The sequence below is a fragment of the Acanthopagrus latus genome, chromosome 24, assembly GCF_904848185.1.
Source record: "Acanthopagrus latus isolate v.2019 chromosome 24, fAcaLat1.1, whole genome shotgun sequence".
In the NCBI taxonomy this organism is placed as follows: Eukaryota; Metazoa; Chordata; class Actinopteri; order Spariformes; family Sparidae; genus Acanthopagrus; species Acanthopagrus latus.
Window position 1 is genome coordinate 11,035,416 of NC_051062.1, and position 6,000 is coordinate 11,041,415.

The following is a 6,000-nucleotide window of genomic DNA, read 5'->3' on the forward strand; positions in this document are numbered from 1 at the left end:
CAATACTCCACCGGTAACAAAGGAGAGAACAAAAACAGCGCTGGAAAACTTCCAGGAATCCATTTTAACATCAGCGCCGGGTGAATCAAACACTTAGGCGTAGGACACATCAGGTGCTCGTGAAACCGGCGACAGCGGCACAACCGAGGGCTGCATCCTCATCACGCCACCTCTTTCAGCAGAGATGGATTTAGATCTAGTATTTTTATTTATTTTTTTAAATAATATTGTTCCCAAAGCTGCCACAAATCCAAGTTTAAAAGGATGATGGATAACAAGCTGCCCCCTTAGAGCCGCTCGCTAATTGTCAGGCTCATTATTTTGTTGTTGCTGGGTGGAAACCTCCATCCAGACCAGTTCTGTTGATTTGTTGATGTCCCTGAAAACCTGGCTTTTTTTTTTTTCTTCCGCAACATCAAATATTCATGACTGCGGACGAATCAAAGAAAAAAATAAGTAAATAAAAGTATTATTTATTAAGAGTTTAACACTCGACAACTCTGCTTCTTCTGAGCCGTGTCGGTGTGGTTTGATCAGGATTGACTGACAGCGAAGCAAAACGACCTCCCGACTGCCATCAGATTACAATTCCAAAGTTGCTAAATCCTCTTTTTTTTTTAAATCAGAATCTCAGGTGAAATAACCAAAACTCTTCTGAACATGGATGCAATTCTTCATCGTGAGAAGGTGAATAAGAAAACACATTTCCAGAGCCTTTGAAATGAAGAAACACATCTTACCTGCAGTGCTGTTCATCCATCCAGGTCGTTTTGGTGCTGAGAGATGCCAAGTCTGGGAGATATCTGCTGTACAAGATAGCACACAAGAACATACATTCAGTAAACTTACCATAAACGTCTATTTCCACATATTATGACCCGTCTACTCACAGACGAGAGGGTGGTAATTGTGACAACACATTATTAGCGTCCTCCTGATGTAATGTTATCCAGAAAATTGTTCAACTATCAGAATTTGATCCATAGCATCTGAAAAGTCCAAGTTGTTAAACCTGACGCACAGCGCAGAAGATTCAGGTAATCTTATACGCAGGAAGTTGAGCTTTATTGACTTAACTGAGCAACTTTCATAGGACTGAATGTCTTCGCTGTTTCCAGATCACCCGTATTCAATCCATCTAATTATGTTACAGAGAACACCAACGTCTCTACGGCCGATGTCTCAGACCTTGACACTAAGACAATCTAAATGGATAAACAGCTCTACAGGTGAGAGGAAAAACATGCTGCTGCTCCTTTAAAAAGCTCTCAAGTGAGCTTCGCAAACAGCAAACACTAATAATACGTATGAGTTGCATCATTTAAAGTGGGTTATTTTCCTTTAATCTTGAAAAGTGCTGGAGAGTTCAACACCGCTGCACTGATCTGTTTGTTAACGGCGAGCCGCCGGTCGGATAAGTGTTACAAATGACTCGCATGATCCTGCGCGACGACTCTGACGTAAATGTGGTAGACGTGTTAAGCCTATTGACAGGCGGAGAGGATGTTTGGGATGGATGGCCCACTAAGTTGTGTTTTAGTGCGACTGTAAACAGGATTAGCATTGGCAGGTATCAGGCTACGAGGGATACAAACAGCTCCCCGCTCCGTGGGGAACGGCCTGATGCAAATACCAGCTAATGAACTCGGCTGTTGTTTGTAACGAGGGAAAGAGATGAGCGTAGGAAGAGGAGGAGGAGGAGGAGGAGGAGGGGGAAAAAAGAGGAAAAGTTGAGGGACGAGCGAACGGGCACAAGATTGATTAGTTTGGAAAACGTCCAACGGGTCAGTTTTTTAACGGCTTATGGAGGATTTCCAGGCGTGCGCGGGCGCGTAACTTCATTTCAGCCTCTACCTTTTGTCTCTCAAGTTAACGGCGACGCGAGTTGATCTACTGTATTCCCTTTGAGATCCGAGGGTGCTGCATCAAGCTGTCTCGTCTAAAGATGGGACTTTATTGGGCCGTCTAAATCTGTCCTGTACACAGAGCCGAACAATGAGGCCGGGAGAAAAATGGACGCCACCTGGCAGTTTGAAAGAAGGACAGCCGTTTCCCCGCTGTAATCCATTCAGCGTAATCACCTGGGGGCCGCGGGAGAAGCATCGCCGCCCCTCCATCGCCGCTCCCTAAACACCATTCAGCGGCGACACGGTGATGAAGTGCAGGGTGAGGAGAAAAGCCAAGCGTCCCTTTTAGAGATGATCAACTATCATGTTTTTACAACCGTTGTTCTTTTTTTTTCCTCTTTCTTTTCTGGTGCAGTTCCTCAACTACCTGAGCGTGAGAACAAACCGTGATACACTTTTTTCCTACCTCAACTCACACACACACACAAAGCACACACACACAAAGCACACACACTAAATATTTGGTGTCACCTATTCAGGATGAGAGCGGCTGTAAATCGCGCGTCTGCGGGGAGAGATCGAAAGCAATTACCATTAGATGGTGGCTATCGTGAGCCAAGTGTGCATCGCCCCGCCGTCTGACTCTCGAGGCCTCCTCTCTGCTGGATCTGTGTGCATGCAATTTAACCGACGGATCAATAGCTAAAGGCTGTTAGCGGGCCCTCGCAGCTCCCCTTCAACTGCCCGGCGGTGTCCACACGGCGAGCAAATGTCAAAGCGATACGCCGCCGCGCGAAACCGGCCGGAGAAATTGTTCTCGCGAAACAATATTGACACGCTTTAACCCGCATTTCCACCTCGCGCGCAGCAGCAAAGTCAATTCTCATTTGGAAAAGGTGCCGTTGGGACCGAGGGGGACCAGCAAGGGAGGTGATGGGAGGTCAAGGAAGGCTGGAGAGGGGGGGAGGTCACGGGGTCGGAGGTCAGGGATTGGCCCAAGGTCAAGGTGACAGCAGGGTATCTGTGCAGGGAGGCCTTCATCTCCACCGTGGCCTTGGACCAGATCAATACCATTAGAGAATCTGTCTGATCCGTCACTGCCCTCCCTTCTTCTGTCTCGCTCCTTCCTCCTCCTCCTCCTCCTCGTTCCTCTCAGTGGCTAGAATATCTCCCATTTTCACTTCCTTTTTCTTACCTCAGCCCTATTCACTCTTTAGTGGATTCATTTAATCGCTTGTCGCCTCGCTCCCCTTCCTTTTTTTTTCCCCCTCTTGCCGGCACTTATGAAGGAGCAGGCCTCATCTTGATACTGACCCCGTCCCCCCGTGCAGAACCCTCTCGACTCCCCGGGCCCCGCTGAAAAACGGACAGGCGGAGATAACTTGGGCCCCATATTGTTTGAACAGCGTTTTATTAAGCTGAGCGCTCTCTTTAATATTTACATTGGTGCATCGGAGGCTTCAGAAACGCTTTAGGCAATTACACACATGACCAAGTCGATAGCCACAGAAACAGCAAAAAAGCCTTTATCACGCCGCCAGGAGAGTATTGCCAATTCCGCGGCCTGGCCGTTGATGTAGTTTGCATTTCAATTAAAAAAGGGCTGCAATACTGGTCTTTTATTCAAAGTCAATGTCGTAAGAAGGATCCACAAAATGCAGGCAGAATAGAGTATTTTGTGTGTAGTGTAATAATGCGCGGGGACATCACACAAGCCGCCGTCCGGACTCATAATGCAGGGTTGCAGGATTTCAGCGTCGCCGGTCGTGTTCACGGCTGAACGGCGAAAGTTTTTTAAGTAACGCAGTGAAAGAAAAATGGATGAAGCTGCATTGTTGGGGACTCGGGTGGTGAGTTCATGACCCCCGTTTGTAATTCAATTGGATAATCTTTTTCTGAGAATATGAAACGAGATTCAGCTCAAAAGAATCAAACAGAACTGGTGAAAACAAGACTTTCAAGAGAATGGAAAAGATGGAGATTCTTTCACTGGGAACCGATTTTTGTCATCCGGACCTCACTGGCAAACTTAAAGTTCTATCTGAGGCAACGTACGGACCCATTCCTCGCTTTGATTGCGACTGAAGGCCAACTTAAAAGCAAAACACTTCACCCCGAACACACATTTTCGCTTCAGCCCCTCTTCAAATTCAAATCAAAAACTGCTTCTGCGGGCGTCGGCGTGCGCTATTTCCACCGCTCAATCTCTCCTCTCCGTTTTGCATTGTTAGTGGCAGCTGTGCTGAAAATGACCCCCTGGATTTCAAAAGCCTGCGTGGCTTGGCCGCCCAAGAAACAAACAGATAAACAAAAGCAACAGAGGGGCTTGGCAATCAGGGGATTCTAATAAGGTATATGAGGTTGAGCAAGGAAGCGAGGTTTTGCTTTGAAGTGCTCCCAGCCCTATCTGTGCACCCCCACCACCACCAACCCCCCCGCCGTGGTCCCGCCTGCACAAGCGCCCATCAACAGACAGGCAAGGCAGCGAGGCAGTGTGTATGCTTGGAGGATCATAGGTGGCTTTGATAATCACTCCCATACTCCTAAAACAAATGCAATTACTAAGTTAATTGTGTTCAAAGTGGAGGCTGGCAGTGGAAGGAGAAGTCAGCAATCATGACTGTGCTGACGGTGCAGCGAGCGTGGAGAATAATGGATGCATGCGGGGCAAATGCCGGGGGGGCGGGTTTAGCGGTGGAGGCGGGAGGGGGGAGGTGGTGATTGCAGAAAGGGGTTTAAGGGGCGGGAGGGGACCGAGAGGGGTTTGAGGAAAAAGGGAGCGAGGGGGTTTGATGAGCGGTCGGGAGTGCGGGTGACATGGCGCTGAGGGATGTGGCGGTGAGCGCCACCAGGCTTGACCTGCCATTTATCAGAGGATAAACAGCGGGTCACCTGACCGGGATCGCCGCGGCCCGATTGGCCGGCGGGGCTGTTTAGTATGCAGGTGCGATTGCGCGGCCGGCGCTCGCCATGCACACACCACGTCTGCTCCATCACGATGAATTATTGGTCGGAGGGATGATCAATTTGAATCGGCTGCATCCTAAGCCGTGGTCAGACGGAAGAGGAAGGGTGTGGTGTGTGTGTGTGATTACGTGTGTGTGTGAATAAGAAAGGAAAGAGGTCAGAAAGTTGTGTGTTTTTGTGTCTCCAGGGTTTTTTTTTCTGCTTTAGCTTCTTACTCCACATTTTTTTTCTCTCCTCACTCCCAGAGATAGAGGAGGGAGGGTGAGCGAGGGAGGGAGGTTGGAGGGGTGACAACAGATGTGCTCCCTCCTTCAGAGAGCTGCTTGTTTGATGGTGACAGTGGAGCGTATCATGTAGCCTGAGGTGCTAACAGTAAATATTACAATACCACAAGATGCTCACTGCAAACACCATTTCTTGCTCTCTGCCAGTCAATTTCTCCATTTTTACCCCTGTGGTGCTGCTCTGTTGATGGAACCAGGAGAGAAAGTCTGTGTGTGTGTGTGTGTGTGTGTGTGTGTGTGCATACAGTATCTATACTGTGTATATAACATGAGTGCGCAGGGCCCAAAATATTCCCAAACATGATATTCAGCCATGAGCCTCTGTCAAACACATTACGGTCAACTTAAGTCATGATGGAAAAGAAAGTAAATCAACAAGGTGCCATCAGCGAGAAAAAATGGCACTTTAAAAGGGCTTTCTGCAGAATAATAGGCGAGCCCGGGATTCATGGGATTGCATTTGGCTTCCTGCGGTGCTGGGGTGTCTTTGGCTCGCTCAGTCATTTCAGACAGAGCAGTGGTGCCGTCCCACCCTGGGCGCCGTACAGATGGGCTCATGTGTGGAGAAATGAGCCGCGAGCAATCACTCTCTCCGTCTCTTTCTTCCCCCCTCCGTCTCTCTCTGTGCGCCTCGACTTCTCCTTGCTTTCTGTTTACCTCTCTCTCTCTGCCTCCCCCTCCCCTTCGCTCCCTTCTTTCTCATCTCTGTCCCTTCATCTCCTCTACCTCTCATTATCTCCCCCCCTACCCTTCATGCATCCTTCTTCAACCCACCCTCTGTTGCTACCCCCCTCTTCCCCCCGTGGTGACTGTGTCCTGGGGCTGCAGAGGCTCGTGTCTGTGCAGCGGCGGTAGGGGGACTCGGCGGGAGGCCCCGGCGAAACGAGCTCACCGAGACGCAG

The 6,000-nt window shown here is 49.1% G+C and overlaps 1 long non-coding RNA gene across 1 annotated transcript in view; it reads right to left on the reverse strand.

The window, feature by feature from the left end:
* Window positions 1-1,235, reverse strand: part of LOC119015657 — a 187,797-nt gene extending 186,562 nt beyond the window's left edge. The window contains exons 1-2 of the long non-coding RNA XR_005073427.1: window positions 1,078-1,235; window positions 741-803 (exon numbers count right to left, since the gene is read on the reverse strand). This is a non-coding gene — a long non-coding RNA (uncharacterized LOC119015657). The remainder of the gene's footprint in view (window positions 1-740; window positions 804-1,077) is intronic.
* Between the last annotated feature and the right edge of the window lie 4,765 nt (window positions 1,236-6,000).